At 41.5% G+C, this 17,276-nt stretch overlaps 1 protein-coding gene across 1 annotated transcript in view; it reads right to left on the minus strand.

The window, feature by feature from the left end:
- Positions 1–17,276, minus strand: part of PARD3 (par-3 family cell polarity regulator) — a 798,354-nt gene that overhangs the window by 390,277 nt on the left and 390,801 nt on the right. The window lies entirely within an intron of this gene.

Here is a 17,276-nt window from a genome sequence, read left to right on the forward strand (position 1 = left end):
GTGGTCTGCTACTCCCATCTCTTTAAGAATTTGCCACAGTTTGTTGTGATCCACACAATCAAAGGCTTTAGCATAGTCAATGAAGCAGAAATAGACGTTTTTCTGGAATTCTCTTGCTTTCTCCAGGATCCAGCGAAAGTTGGCGATTTGATCTCTAGTTTCTTTGCCTCTTCGAAACCCTGCTTGTACCTCCAGTAGTTCTTGGTTCACATACTGCTGAAGCCTAGCTTGTAGGATTTTGAGCATAACCTTGCTGGCATGTGAAATGAGCGCAATTGTACAGTAGTTTGAACACTCTTTGGCATTGCCCTTGTTTGGAATTGGAATGTAAACTGACCTTTTCCAGTCTTGTGGCCACTGTTGAGTGTTCCAAATTTGTTGGCATATTGAGTGCAGCACTTTAACAGCATCATCTTTTAGGATTTTAAATAGCTCAGCTGGAATACTGTCATCTCCACTAACTTTGTTGTTAGTAATGCTTCCTAAGGCCCACTTGACTTCACTCTCTAGGATGTCCGGCTCAAGTTCAGTGACCGCACTATTATAGCTATCAGGGACATTCAGATCTTTCCTGTATAGTTCTTCTGTGTATTCTTTCCACCTCTTCTTAATCTCATCTGCTTCTGTTAGGTCCCTGCCTTCTTTGTCCTTTATCATGCCCGTCTTTGTACAAAACGTTCCCTTGATATCTCTGATTTTCTTGAAAAGATCTCTAGTCTTTCCCATTCTATTGTTTTCCTCGATTTCTTTGCATTATTCATTTAAGAAGGCCTTCTTGTCTCTCCTTACTATTCTCTGGAACTCTGCATTCAGTTGGATATATCTTCCCCTTTCTCCCTTGCTTTTCGCTTCCCTTCTTTCTTCAGCTACTTATAAAGCCTCATCAGACAGCCACTTTGCTTTCTTGCATTTCTTTTTCTTTGGGATGGATTTCGTTGCTGCCTCCTGAACAATGTTATGGACCTCCGTCCATAGTTCCTCAGGCACTCTGTCTATCAGGTCTAATCCCTGAAATCTATTCATCACTTCCACTGTATATTCATAAGGGATATGATTTAGGTCATACCTGAATGATTTAGTGGTTTTCCCTACGTTCTTCAATTTAAGCCAAAATTTTGCAACAAGAAGCTCATGATCTGAGCCACAGTCAGCTCCAGGTCTTGTTTTTACTGACTGTTAGGGATGTCAGAGAATTCCACCACGGATCTCGGGGAGGCCGAATGCCAGCGCATTTGGCCCCTCGAAATCTGTGGCAGAACAGTCTGCCCCCCCCGGGACAAGACTTACCTGGGGCGGATCTTCCTGGCGGTGGCGGCTCCGGCGGCGGCCGGTCTTCCTACCGGCTGCCGTCACCACCATTTCCAGTTTAAAAAAAAAAAAAGATGTGATAGGCTACGTAAACATTTACGTAGCCTATCACGGCTAGGTTTAAAAAAAAACTGTGATAGGCTATGTAAATGTTTACGTAGCCTATCACAGCTGACTTAAAAAAACAAACAAACGCGCATACGCAAATGGCGGCGGCCACAGCCGCCGCCATTTGCGTTCCTTATTTTGGCACCTCTTAGTCTACGTCAAGACTAATGCTACGCTATTTGCTACGGATGCTACGCTATTTGCGTTCCCCTTATTTTCGCCGTCTTAGTCTACGTAAATCTTGACGTAGACTAAGACGTGCCAAAATAAGGAATGCAAATGGTGGCGGCCGTGGCCGCCGCCATTTGCGTACGTGCGGGTTTTTTTTTTTTTAAGTCAGCCGTGATAGGCTACGTAAACATTTACATAGCCTATCACAGTTTTTTTTTAAACCTAGCCGTGATAGGCTACGTAAATGTTTACGTAGCCTATCACGTCTTTTTTTTTTTTAACTGGAAATGGTGGTGGCGTATGCGTGTTTTGCGTACACGCGTTGTTGTTGTTGTTGTTTTTTAAGTCAGCTGTGATAGGCTACGTAAAGATTTACGTAGCCTATCACGGCTGACTCCAGGGACCCAAATGGCGGCGGCCACGGCCGCCACCATTTGCGTCTCTGCTAGCCAGCGGCCGGACGTCCGGCTGCTGGCGGAGCCAGCCGGCGGCTCTGCAGAATCCCTGCGGAGCACAGCCAGCTGGCCAGGATTCCGGGGGGGGGAGGAACGGAGTGTCTCCCCCCCCCATCCAGGATCCCGGGGGGAGGGACGGAGCGCCTCCCCCCCCACCATCAACATAATCCGCGAAAGGTAAGTGCCTTTCGTACATCCCTACTGACTGTATAGAGCTTCTCCATCTTTGGCTGCAAAGTACATAATCAATCTGATTTTGATAGTGACCATCTGGTGATGTCCATGTGTAGAGTCGCCTCTTGTGCTGTTGGAAAAGAGTGTTTGCTATGATCAGCGTGTTCTCTTGGCAAAACTCTATTAGCCTTTGTCCTGCTTCATTTTGTACACCAAGGCTATGCTTGCCTGTTATCCCGGTGATTTCTTGAGTTCCTGCTTTGGCATTCCAATCCCCTATGATGAAAAGGACATATTTTTTTGGTGTTAGTTCTAGAAGGTGTTGCAGGGCTTCATAGAACCGATCAACCTCAGCTTCTTCGGCCTCAGTGGTTGGGGCATAGACTTGAATTACTGTGATGTTGAATGGTTTGCCTTGGATTCGTACTGAGATCATTCTATCGTTTTTGAGATTGTACCCCAGTACTGCTTTTCCCACCCTTTTGTTGACTATGAATGCTACTCCATTTCTTCTAAGGGATTCTTGCCCACAGTAGTAGATCTAATGGTCACCTGAATTAAATTTGGCCGTGCTTGTCCATTTTAGTTCGCTGATTCCCAAGATGTCGATGTTCAATCTTGCCATCTCATGTTTGACCACCTCCAGCTTACCTTGATTCATTGATCTGACATTCCAGGTTCCTAAACAATATTGTTCTTTACAGCATCGGATTTTCTTTTCACCGCCAGACACATCCACAGCTGAGTGTCCTTTTGGCTTTGGCCCAGCCGCTTCACTCTTTCTGGCGCTACTTGGAAATACCCTCTGCTCTTCCCCAGTAGTATATTGGACACATTCCGACCTGAGGGGCTCATCTTCCGGCGTCATCTCTTTTAGCCTTGTGATACGTTCCATGGGGTTTTCTTGGCAGGAATACTGGAGTGGGTTGCCATTTCCTTCTCCAGTGAACCACATTTTGTCAGAACTCTCTGCCATGACCTGTCCGTCTTGGGTGGCCCTGCACGGCATAGCTTATGGCTTCACTGAGTTACGCAAGCCCCTTCGCCACAAGGCAGAGCTCCATGAAGGGGGGCTAGGTGTCCTACTTGACAAAGAACAGTCCTCTGTTTGAAAGGCTGTCCAGTCCAAGTCTGATGTAAAGAAAAAGAATGACAAGAAGAATGAGCAGCAGGAGCCTTGAACTTGCCATCAATAGTTAGCAGACTAAGCAGGCACACAGCTCACCTTGGCACAGTCCTTCCAACTATGATGTGATGTATTGTATTTCTGTTTACTTCTCAATTTGCACCTATCCATACAAATTAGCATATGCACATGTTATGCAAATTGCTATCCTCTTTTGTCCTCTTTTTGAGGATGCATTTCCTCTCTTTTAGCAATGCATGTAGAACAGCCTTGGACATCCTCTTGCACAAAGGAACTGCATGACAAAGGCTTTTTAGCAGTACTTCCAGTGCCAAACTTTCAAAAACAGAAGAAAATTAAACCACTGTACAGTGTGATATTTAATCTCTCAGATCAAAGGAAATAGCCTTCTTTCAAAAAAAAAAAAAATGCACAAGTGAAATAAAAGGTGACACATAAAATCCATTTGCAGATTTATAATATGACAGAACTGATCATGATTTGGCTATTTGTGGGCATTTTTAGTTATTCTCCCTTGGATACATTTCCATGCTTAATGTATGAGATGAAAGCAGGGCCATGCTTTCCAAGGTTCTGTTCTGTGCAATTCCTCCCCCTCCCCTCCCCCGCTGTCCCTGCTTTAATAACTTTATTGGTCCTTTAATCTCTTTGAGAGTTTTTGTGATTTCAATCACTACAATTACTTTAAAAACTAATGTGTGCACTTCTGGTGTAAATGCAGAAAAGGGGAAAGACACTGTCAGGGATTTCATCCAAAATAAAGAAAGGGTGATTGCTTATCTGTAAGCATTGTTCTTCTAACATTCAGAAACAGTCACAAACACTGGACCAGGAATCTTCAGACCATACCTCAGAACCATCTAGAGTGCACTTTGCCATTCTGTTTAATTTGTATGCTCAGAGAGGTGGGGATGGTGCCCAATTCCTTACATGACTGCTTCAGAATTGACCATTACTGACATGAGAAAAGAAGTATCTATAGGGGTAGCAGGACAGAGGACTTCTCAAACAACAATTACGAATACGTAACTTTGTTCTTTCCTCTGGGCACTTCCAGACATGGGAGACTAGCAAGCTGTCTTGCTTGGACTATAGCATAAATCAGCTTTCCCCATCCTGGTGCCCTTCAATTGTTTTGGATAACTCCCAGCATTCCTGACCATTGGCCATGCTGGCTGGGGCTGATGGGAGGTGAAGTCCAAAACATCTGGAAGGCACAAAGTTGGGGAAGGCTGGCCTAAATGGTTGTCACACTAGAAATGATACTTTATAGCCACTCTCTCCTACATAGACTTCCTGGATCTCCTCAAGTTTGAGAAGCCTGTCACACAAGGCTAACCACAAAGATATACTACTGCCTCTTTAGTTTGCCTGCTACCCATTCACCTCTCATGTTTGCTCCATTCTTCCCATTTATCCTGTCCATTCTAAATCTGATTCCTTGTTCCACAATGCCCTGAGAACTGACAACATGGCTCTGGTGCTTTAGCTTATCTAAGGTTCTATAATTCTATGTGCCCACCACAGATAGCCTTATCAGAGCGATCCTCACCTGCAGCTGATAATCCTGCTCAGTTTGTGAAGCTATGCCACTCTGTGAAGACCCTGTGGAATGGTAAGAACAGAGTTCCCCTGTATAGCCTGCCAATAATGAGCATGGTATCTCTGGAGGAGATACCCAGCTGTACCATGAATGGCTGGAGATGATGGGGTTTGTAATACAACTCATCTAGAGGGCACCAGATTGGGGAAGGCTGTTCTAATTAATCTGCCTAGAGGATAAACACTTAAATGTGCAGCTGCAAGACTTCCAGTAAAACCTAACCATGGGTTGCAGAGAACATCGCTTTTTCTAGGGATGTAAAATTCTCTTCTGTTTAACTACTTCAACTGGACAGAGGTAGTGAAGATGATAATCTGGGGTCCACTATGCTGGGACTGCATATCTGATTCGTTCAGTAGGTTTTTACTACCCTGGAGAACATCTACAAACCACAACCAATAAATTATGGAGCTATGATCATGAAGTTGGCATATAACTAAAAGAAAGACGGTTGGTGATTAGTGACAATGGTAGAGGTCCACTGTAGGAAATCATTAAATCTACAATTTAAAGAAGCAACATATACAACAATATAAAACCACCTAAAATCAAAGAGCACACAAAATATAAACATAGCAGCCAGTTAAAACATCATTAAATTAAAAACATACACAGCAACAGAGACGAAAAATCAGCTCTATAGGACAAATGCCTATTTAAATAAAAAGTTACCACCATATGCAACTCAGACATTGCAGGACAGAGAGAAGGTGTCTGATCTGGGCATGGTTACACATGGCTTAGTTACATCTCATTTGCATTACTGCAAGATACTCTATGTGGGACAGCTTTTGGTTTTCTGGGGAGCCTAGGATGATGAAACAAGTGGGACGACAGCTAGAGCAAGAACTGACAATAGCAATTAGTAGGTGTTCAATTGATACTTACACAATTATATTTGGAAGTTTCCTATGTATGTGTACCTGTGGAAATTAGTTATCTATGTAACATTTTCCAAGAACACCCCTATGTATGGGAGCCAAGAAGAACTCAATATCCCTAAACAGGGACTGTTCCTGAAAAACAGGTCATCGATCAGTGGTAGAAGGCATGAACAACATATTCCAACATGGATTAACAAATCCTTCAAGAAGATGAGAGTTAGCCATCTGGCTCTGGACAAGACTTAAGTGCCTATTATGGAGAGCACTTCATTCGAGGCTAGGGGTGCCATTTAAGTAGGCAAGTTAAACCATTTCTGCATGTATGCAGGCAACGTCCTTCCCTCCAGTTTTACGTCAGATGTTGATAATATTCCAGGGATTCCCAAATCTTTAGCCCTGCACATTTAATGATCACTCCTCTGTGTGACACTCAACAAAAACACTGGGAAGGATCCAGAGTTCAGCTCATGCAAGGGGGATTTGGGCTTATATCACTCAAACCCTCTACGCTACATGGCCACGTATATTTTAAACGAATGAGCCCTTTTTTAGAACTTTCTGACAAGGCATGAGGGTCTGCCTTTAAAAAACAAAGTGTAGAAATCCCACTGCATATGGGTCAAGCCTTTGGGTAGTTCTTTATATTGTGGCTATTGGGTTGTATCCAGGATCTGCCTTCCATTGATGGAAGGGCTTTACTCACAGAAGATGCCTCTGCATGACTACAGCTCACCCCATTTAATAAGGTTCCTCGACCCTCTGTGTAGTGTTTTCTTGGGGCTGGAGGGGCTCCATGGGGAGGAGTGGCTTACACCAGCCCAGTTGCACATGACTAAGACTGGATTCAACTCATTGTCTGTACCTCTTATCCTGTTATCTACAAAAAAGACAACAGCAGATGTTATGATCTTCGCAGGAATGGCATTAAAAATTTCCTGCATGTGACTTAAGAACATTAAGAAGAGCCATGCTGAATCAGTCCAAGGGTCCATCTAGTCCAACATTCTGTTCATACAGTGGCCAACCAGCTGCACACGGGAAACCCACAGGCAGGACATAAGTGCAACAGCACCCCTCAAGAACCCTAGTGACAAGTTCTTCCAACTTCTAGTGTAACGTTGCCTCATAGAGGGCAGCCACCATGATACAAGTCTTTTGCTTCCAATAGCTACCAGTGATGTGGGGCAAGGATAGTCACAACATGGTAAGAGATGCTAATGTTAAACAGAAATCCACCATGGCAGAACCATTTTGGGCTGTATCTCTATGGTGTATGTAATGCTTGTCTGGTTCAAAGAGTTTCTCCTCTACTCCTCACTGGCATAAGGCAGATGTTTTTTAAAACACATATGCACACACAAATATAAAAATAGGTATATTTAATTAAAACTATATAATTGTCTCTCTCTTCTTCTTTTTTATATTCTTAAAGTTTTTATATTCTTAAAAGTTAATTTCAAATAGATATAACTGCAAACACTGGTTATTTAAGATATTTTATTTACTCTGGCTTGGAGCAATGTGTTAAATATTATCACTATAAACTTCAAAGCACTACAAAAGTCTGGTTTTTAGAAATGGGAAAAATATGTAGGCTAAAGCAAAGCTCCTACACAGAGATGAAGATTGGCTTTGGGCCCAGCGCCCATGAAGAGAGATTTAAAAAGGCATTTGAGGCTTTGAATATTTTGGACATATCACTTCATGGCTTTGCTTGTTTATTTGGCAGGATGTAAATATCTGTGAAAAATTTAATAAAGTGCAGATAAAAATCAGCTTTAAAGAGATTCTCTTTCCCAGCCGCTCTTCAGCTGTTTGGTGACATTACTGGTGGCCTTTAAATTAGCACTGCAGATGACACAGCTGACTAGAGGGTTATTCTAATCAGTGGGGAGTCTCAAGCCATCGTGAGGAAGATGCCCTCGCTGACTCGGGCAATGGTATTTCTGGAAGCCAAGCTGCTCCTTTCCATCAAAATAAAAGTGGGCAAAACTGAGCACCTCATGCAAGTTATTAAGCCTGATAAGTCAGACAAAAAAAAATGGGAGCAGAGGAGCCAGGAGCGGGGTGAGAATATCTAGCAATAAATGAAAACTGGCAGATTCAGAAGATAAAAAGAGTTAAACCAGACTATCCCTGGCAGGCTCTTATACCAGCCAGCTCCTCTCTCCCTTCACCTTTCCAAAGGCTGATATTCCTCAAAATTGTTATCATGCAAAGCTGTCATCATGCAATACTGCTGGCACCCATTAAAGCCATCACTGCTGCCCTGTAAACACTCTGATGTCCTATCCACAGAATGATGGAGAACAAAATGAAAACCAAATGGCTCCCGATAGAAAGTCCCACCCACCAACCCCATTTATGGTAGAAAAATCATCTTTCCTCTGGTGGTAGATTTTAAATGGCTAAATACAGTATTCTCCAAGCACATTAAGAAGACAGAGAGAGCCATGCTGGTCCAAAAAAATGAAAAAGCCACCTTTATTAGGACAGTCCAAAATAGTCGCTGGCAGTAGAAGGAACTGACATCTATACATACTGGTGCTTTTTCGTGCCCCTTCCCTCATGAAGGCCACTGGAACCAACTACCCTGTGAGGAAGAGAAACAGGACCATCTGTTCTGGGGTGGGATGTGGTATCATATGGGCCCTCTGAGCCTTACCTGAAGTGGCAAGAGTGGCAAAAATCTGCCAAATTCCAAGTAGGTCCCAGAAGGCAGAGTCCCCACTGTGTAAGACCAACAATGTATGGCCGCATTTTGAGGGCGGCTGGGTCTGAAGGCAGCCTGAAGGCAGCCTGTCTTGTTTTTATTGATGGGCAAGCTGCTCTGGGTGCATTTCTGGATGAAGAACGGGGTATAAATGCTTGAAATAAATAAGTAAATGGAACATTACATTCTTGTAGCATTTTAAAAGGGCTGGCTGTTTAGGAATAGCAGAATCTCTGAGTGCAAAAAGGAAGCATTAGGGGAAGCTAATGTTTGAAAGCTAGAATATTCAACTACCAGCTGATCACTCCTTTATATCTGAAGGCTTGCAAGCCCTCAGAACTGACAGCTATCCTCCCATGGGAATTGGCCATGCTGCTGTGTGAATTGTGGTTTATTCCAATGGGATTCATCTCCAAACAAGATGCCGTCCCTCATCTCGTACATCTGGAGAAAGATTCCAGAGGGACAACTATGTGCTAATCTGTTGAAAACACAACAGTCTTGGAGCATAGTAATGAATGTACTGTGGTATAAGCTCGGATGGACTAGAAACCACTTTGTCACTTTGTATAAAGCATCATACATGTGATGAAGTGGACTCTAGTCTACAAAAACGTACATCATAATATATGTGCTAGTCTTTGAAGGACCACAAAAAGTATCTAAAAGAAGATGGCTTTCAGCAAGAAAGAATCAAGCCTCTGTCAGGCAAAACAATATTTTTATTATTAGATTTCTATATAATTTTAAAAATATTATATTATACAGTTGGACTTAAAAGAACTGTGCCAAACTGGGGGAGGAGGTTCACAAACATTTTCATGTCACCTCAAAACATTGCAAGATGTTGGGTAGCTCAAAGTATTCAATTTTCTGCTATGTATCTAGACCTCCACTGAGGTCTTTTATCCTCTTTGGCTAGACTCTTCCCCAGCTCTGCTCTATTATTGAAGTGCAGAGCACCTAATAGAGGGAAGTCCTCTGCCCTGAAGCCTAGCACTCCATCACCTCTTGCTCATCATCTGGTGTGCTGCCTCCATGAGAAACCCCTAGAGAAATTGGGCCAGTTTCTCTGGGGATTCCAGTTCAAGGGTCTCTGACTGAAGGGGTTCCTGGCTGGCAGGCTCTGTGTGCCACAGCCTGGATCAGAGTTCAGCACCTCTGGTATTCCTCCCCCTCTGATCAGAGTCCAGGCCGATAAGAGGACATAAAAGAGTTCACAGGAGGAAGAGGGAACACATAAACACTCTCATTGCCTTGGTAATCAGACTTGGGCTCCCTGCAGTGACAATGAAGTGCTGCAGGACTGTGTGGCAAAACAGAAAGCATTAGCTTCAGTATCTGCCCTTGCACATCCAAGGGCAGATATTGAATGGGATGCACGCTGGCAGGTCTATCAGGCAGAATTTATGATGTGTGCATGCGTATTATATTCTAATCCATTTTAAGTGTGATGCAATATCCACATCCAATTTGTTAATTTTACCTCTTTTTCCAGTTGTACAAAGGTGTCTTAAATCCACATTCTTGGTTTCAGACCAGATTTCTCCCTCTTTTGTGGGCTGGCAAGGGGTCATATCAACCATACGTATAATACTTGGGGGTTTGGGCCAAATACATGAACTGTATGATTCCTGATGTTTAACATTCAACATCAGTATTGTTTCTGGTGGAACGATGAAGAGAAGTTTTTCTTTTTCTTTTTTCTATAGCTCTTGCATGGAATTCCCACAAGATATATTTTCAGAAAGTAGAAATGCAAATCAGTTGTATTCCCTTGGTGTCAAGTTTTAACATTCAATCGTACCATCAATAAACTTGCCTGCTGCTGCTACAAGGCAGCTCATGGATGGAGAAAGCTTTCAATTATTATTATTTTTCAATTTCTAAACAAAAACATTATGTGTGGTTAAAAATATATTATAAAAATCTTTGTTCATAGAACAAAAGTAGCAAATGCAATCAGCAAATGTCTGTTTCCCTTCTTGTAGCATTACTGTCTAAGAACACTTTCTGAACAGAACCAAATGGTGACTTTAACTAGCATTCTACTTATCTGATAGTGCATACTATCAGATGTCAGAGAGAAAGTCGGTCATAATCTGTTGACATAGAGTGACCTCTGTTCTATTGTTCACTCCCACTGGCCAAGTTCTACTATACACTGCAGGTTAACTTACTTCTGCATCCTAGAGTTACTGTTTGCTGAATATTTATACTTGGCCACCTGCTCTTTCCAGGTCTCACACATTAGAAGTGTGTATACAGTTGGTTCATCATTTGTTGACAAAACTGCTCCCTACAGATTTTTAGTCTTAGTTTCCAGTACCCATGTTCCCCATCATCCATTCCATCTTCTTTGTATGTATTCCCAATGGATACTACTGGACTGACTCTGAACAACTAAAACACTTATAATCACAGAACCCCATCTTTTGCACTTGGGAGAGTCCAGATATTGAATTGACAGGATTTACACTCAGGCCTGTTCACTCCGTACAGTTTTCAACCTGGTAATGCTGCTCTACCTCATCCTCCAATTATTCCTGTATGCTCTCAGTACCAGGAAAGGAAATCAGATCTTATAACTGTAATGGCCTATTCAAAGTGCTGGCAGGAACAATACACACACACACACACACGCACAGGATAAGCTCACATCAATTGGGTATGGCTGGGACAATTTATGATTACTCATTTAGAGAAAGCAGTTAGAAGTAGTAATCAGTGTAATTAATCAATTAGAAATTTAATAATAGATCAAAATCCTTCTCCTACCCTGAATTAATTGATAAGGCTGATAAACAGAGAACCCAGGAATAGATGACGATGATGATACTGATGATGATGATTTTTTGCATTTCTATACTGCCCCATAGCCGAAGCTCTCTGGGAGGTTTACAGCAGTTAAATAGAGAATCTTGAAGGGACAATACAAACAGAAGTTCTGTCCCTATGCTACATTTTAGAAATAAGAACATTCTAGATACATTTTCATGATAAAATCATGGATTTCCTTCAAGTAATAAGGCACAGGCAACCGCAACCAACAGTATGCAGTTGAAATCAATGCCAATACATTTCTTGGGGTGGAGGCTGGGGGAGAACCAGGTTCATAAGGGGGGAAAATACACCTTATTATATTGACCCCAATGTATCTTCCAACCAAATCCTTTCTCAGGGATGCTCCTGAATATTCACTTTCAACCTAGTATCTGTACATTGGGCTCAGTATTATTTTTTTTTAAGTCTTCTACATCTAAAAGTTCCCTCCCTCACTTTCCATGCGATTGGTGCTTTTGCAATTTACTTTCCTGAATATGTCTCTTAAGCCCAGATTTTCAATAATAATGATGTCTTCAATTTGTTCATTCTTTCAAGCCATTTTGGTTCTGGTGGTGATTAACTTGAGGTTGGAAGACCGTGGAATTGGTTAAGAAATTCTAAAGTTATGAATGCACAATGCAGTATTGCCCATTTCCTTCAGCATATGCAGAAGCTACCTTCAACTGATGGTTTGCAATATAGAAATTTGTTTAATCCATATTGATGGATGAGTTAGACATGAAGTCAATTATTCAATTAATGAGCCTTTAAACCAGCAAGATCCCTTCCCTCCTTTTTACCAATAAAAATTGGGGGTAGACAGGTCAGCCTATTTCTGGTACATATCAGTTTCACAAGTGTTCAGTCACAAGTCTGTTCCATCCTGTTTTCTGATTTAAAAAATACATACATAAAACTTCATATTTAAATTGTATCTATTTTCCCCTAAAATATGTATTTTTGTTTGCACTATTTTTGTACATATTTCTGAGATAAAATCTGCACCACAAAGATCAGAAAAGTGTGCAATCCAAACGATAACTGTGTCCTGATCTGCGTAAGAGTCCGTGAAGTGTGAATTATGATGGTTTGCTTAAAAGTGTAGACCAGACAATATTCTTCAGAATTCCTAATAAGGGATTTGGAGAGGGGAGATGATATTGAACATGAGACTAGAAAGACTAGAAGACTAGAAAGAAGACAGGGATAGTAGAACACATAATTAAATAGGCTGGATCCAGATTTAAGCTGGATCAACTGTGCTGACGAAAGTGGACTTCCCCGCCCCCTCCTTTCCATGGCAGCCCCTCCAACCTCTTGAAAATGCTATACAGGGAGTCTGAAGACTCTGCTGAAGGGGGTGATCTATGGTGTAGTGGGGGGAGGGGAAATCCCCCCAAATCAGCCATAGGTACTTTCTGTGAGCAGAGCCCTTCCATCTATGAAAGCCTGCTCCTGAATCCAACTAATTGGGGGGAAGGGGGGGCCCAAAAGTTGGGTGGAGGGACTTCCTGCTAGCAGAGCCTTTCCTCTCATGGAAGGCAGGTCCTGGATCCAAACCCATTATAGGCACTAAAGCAAAACATAACAGCACTGCTGGATCAGACTAAGGGCTCATCTAGTCCACCATCCTATCAAGTGAATGTTTTTGAGAAACCTGCAGCAAGACATAAATTCAACAGCCCTCTCTTGCTGTTTGCCACCTCCCTTACCCCAATTATCAATAAAAGCAATATACATAGCTGGGTCACACTTCAGGGAAAGCCTCAACAAAAAGGTATGCCTAAAATTCAAAACTGTTGTTGTTGTTGTTCAGTCGTGTCCGACTCTTCGTGACCCCATGGACCATAGCACGCCAGGCCTTCCTGTCCTCCTCTCTCTCCCAGAGTGTGCTCAAGTTCATGTTCATTGCATCGGTGATCCTATCTAGTGCCTTTAATCTTTCCCAGCATCAGGGTCTTTTCCAGGGAGTTTTCTCTTCGCATTAGGTGGCCAAAATATTTGAGCTTCAGCTTCAGTATCTGTCCTTCCCATGAGCAGTTAGGGTTGATTTCCTTTAGGATGGACTGATTTGACCTCCTTGCAGTCCAGGGGACTCGTAAGAGTCTGCCTAATATTAGCAGAGAGGGAATTGTACAGGGCAGGAGCTGCAATGCTGAAAGCTCTGTTTTTAGGAGCCCGAAGGAGGCCCTCCAGAATACGCAGGACCACCAGAGTACCTCTCCTGAGGTCTGCAGTAACCCGGCAGGGGTAGAGAAAGTGAAACAGTACTTAAGGTAACCTGGTCCCAAGTTGTTTAGGGCTTTATATACCAATAACAAAACCTTGAACGTGGCCCAGTAGCATACTGGCAGCCAGTGCATTTCTTTCAGCAGCGGTGCTGCATGCTGTCCAGTCAAGAGCATCATAGATGCATTCTGCACCAGCTGCATTCTTCCAGACCAACCTCAAGTGAATCCCAACACAGAGCACATTTCAGGGAGGTTCCGCATGTCTGAACTACCATAGTAAATGTACTGTTCTGCAGGCCAAAATATGAGCTAATATTTTGAGATAATGATAGTACAAACCAGTGGTGAAAACATCCCTAAATGCTAAGCTTGAAAACGGTTATGACTAGTATGGTGAACTGTAAATGAAGAGATCCATAGCAGAGGATCTAATATTCCCTATAGACATAATTAAGTGAATTGCTTTAATACATTTAAAACTTTTAACCTTCACAATCTTTGAAGTGGATACAAGGACTGCTCCTATTTAAAGTTTGCATGAAAGCTTGGTGCTACACTAAAACTTTTACAGTGATGTAAACCATTGAAATAAATTATCTTAATTTGGTCAGATCTATATTCATTAACTGTATGACCCACCAAGGGAATAAAAGACAAAATTTTAATCCTACTAATGTATTTCACTTACGCATTAGTTTGGCACTATAGTAATTAAGGGCACTATTCAACAACATTCACTCACTCTTCACTTAGGCCAAATTTTCACTGCAGTCCCACTGGGTTTTTGATCCAACTGAGGAGTGTTGAGTTTGTAATAATTTTAGGTATGAAAAAACGTAATTTTATAGGCCTGGGATATAAATTTTGAGACACCCTGTATCTTTTAGTGCCCTTAAACATCCTGATTTGAAACATTTAAATAATCAGCAATGCTGATCTCAGTGCAACATTCAGATAATACAAATAATGATTATACACCAGCTTCACGAATCCTCAAATGGGAGGTATGAGGTATGAAGCAGAACCAAAAGCAAAACTTCAACAACCCACAATTCAGGGACTTTCAATTCATATTTTATGCTCAGTTATCAGAAATCTTTAATTGACCAATCTATAGGACTCCTTAATGGCCCACTTTAAAAAGTAAACCACCCATTGTATAAGAGAATTTTGTGCTGTTGGTCCTATTATTACTCTATGTATTAGAAGAATTAATATAGTTTTCCTAATACTTCTACAGCTGTTTTCCTACAGACATTCCAACACACACATGTATACACACACACACACACACACACACACACACACAGACCTCTAACTGTTAAATAAATCACTATCGCTTCTGGGCTCCAAAAGTTTAAACATTCAAAGTAGCCTATTCATGCAGGATGCTTACTGAAATGTGCTGTGCTTGTGCACATTATACTGATGCACGTCATATTTTTGTTCTATTCTTTTCAATTGCACTATTTGTACCACACTTCCAAGGTGATTTTTCAGCTTCTGTTTGGCTTCAGCACAGTAGGAAAAAACCATGGCAGCCAACATACCTAGGATGGTTAAGCAAATTTTGTACTTGACTATGTAGCATTGCTTATGAAAAAAAGCATCTTACTCTTTAAGTGTCATTCATTAGTTTGCAGAATTCTCCTTTGCCCATTTTTCATACAGATGCTGAAATATCTCTGTTCAGATTCTGCTGTCCACAAGCAGTACGTGTATGCCACTTACCAATTTTTTTTTCCTATTTGCAGATGAATCTGATATTCATCAAGTCTAACTAGCCTCAAAGGGAGAACAGAGGGAAGTATTTTGTGAAACCTTTAAATATATTTTCTATGAAGTAAATACTAAAAGCGTAGGTTGCCATGCTCCCATGGTCCAACACCCAGCACTTAAGAACAGAAATGTCTATTAGCAGTTGAATCATCAAAAAGTGGATGCATCAAAATATCTACCTAATTTCTTGGACTGTAATGCAAAGATTAATGCAAACATTGCAATGCAAGCAATAAGTGGGGCTGAAAAATGATTGTACCATTTATAGGATATGTCACAAAAGTTATTCTCTTCTAATATCCTGCTTGAAACTTGAGAGAATCTTTGTAAAGTGGCGTAATGGAAAAACAATTATCTAAATCTATTTCTCCTTAGGGCCTAAAGACTGGGTTGTTATTATTGTTTTAAATCAGGTTAATCTGTCTTTAAATGTCCATTCATTTGCCCCAAACAAATCCTGAAGAGTGAAATGTCTCTTTCTAGAAAACTAATGCTAATTCTATTTGTATATCAGATGGTTCTGCTGGTAGGGGTGGAGGGCGGGGACTGGTAAGATCACACAAAGATTACGATTTTATTCAATTACTGACAGATGCTGCAAGCTAAATGTAGATGCAAGGGAAGAAGCCAAGGGCAGGTCTAAAACAAACAGAACTCTCCATAGGTTGGACCACTCCTGTGGAAACTTACTTTAACTCATTCTTTATAGACTTTCTCCCCTTACAGTGTCTCATTGTGACTCTCTCACTTCAGCTTACTTTGCTTCACTTTAGTACCACTGCAGCACTGACCTTCAGTTCTCTCTATGTCTTGAAGTAATGAAGGCTACTGTGGTGTTTTGGTTAGAGTGCTGGAATTAGAAGGATAGAGACCTGGGGGTGATTCCATCTCAACCACAAAGCTCACCTTGGGCTAGTCATGATCCCTAACTAAAAACATACCTTACCGGGTTATTTTAAGGATAAAGAAACAGGACTCTGTACAGTGCCTTGAACTCCATGGAGGACTGCCAAGATAATTAACTAACTAGATCCAAGGTGACTGAGTGTGGTCCCTGCACGTTGGTGGAAAGTATTTTCATGTTCATTACCTCTCAAGGTAGTTCAAAAAATATTTTCAAAGGAATGTGCAATTTCATGTCCATATCATATTGAAACAGCAAGATGACACTAACTTGTACATTTGTACAAGTTTGTCACATAAACAGAAACACATGAAGCCAAAACAATGAACCGGGTTGCAATATCCACTTGCTGGGGCATGCTGGGAATTGTAGGCCCTTTCTCTGTTTAAACATGCATAGGATTGCGCCCTTAACCAGGCTATTTAGATGATAGATGGATGGATGGATGGATGGATGGATGGATAGATAGATAGATAGATAGATAGATAGATAGATAGATGACAGACAGATATCGCCTTTTGAACCAGGGGAATGGATGTAGGAAGCATGAGGAAGGGACAGAAAGATGAACCAGGCTGGTACATATCACAATAACAACAAAATCTAGCACTAATGTGCTATTTCAATCTGCTGTGAACCATGACAAGATGTAATAAAGAAAACCTGCTCTTCTTCCATGCCATTCAGTATTATTTGCAGTTTAGCATGTCATCCAAACTAATCTGTGGTTAATTTTGAGTATGGTTTAATGAAACAAGCCAGCTTCATATCCCATGGTTTGTTTCAACCACAGATTGTCCAGTTCAGATATCAAAAGCTGCAGTTAATCTAAAATGGAAGTGAAAACTTCTGAACTCCTCCCTACAGCCATGCTGAAGAAGAACAAGGGGGAGGGAGTGTGGGGGAGTAGTGCATGAGCCTAAGGCTGATTGTGGCCTGCCCATATAATGCTAAATCATGGATTAAAGTTATG

This window comes from Heloderma suspectum, chromosome 5 (assembly GCF_057233095.1).
Source record: "Heloderma suspectum isolate Gila_16-S chromosome 5, 16-S_ref, whole genome shotgun sequence".
Classification (NCBI taxonomy): domain Eukaryota; kingdom Metazoa; phylum Chordata; class Lepidosauria; order Squamata; family Helodermatidae; genus Heloderma; species Heloderma suspectum.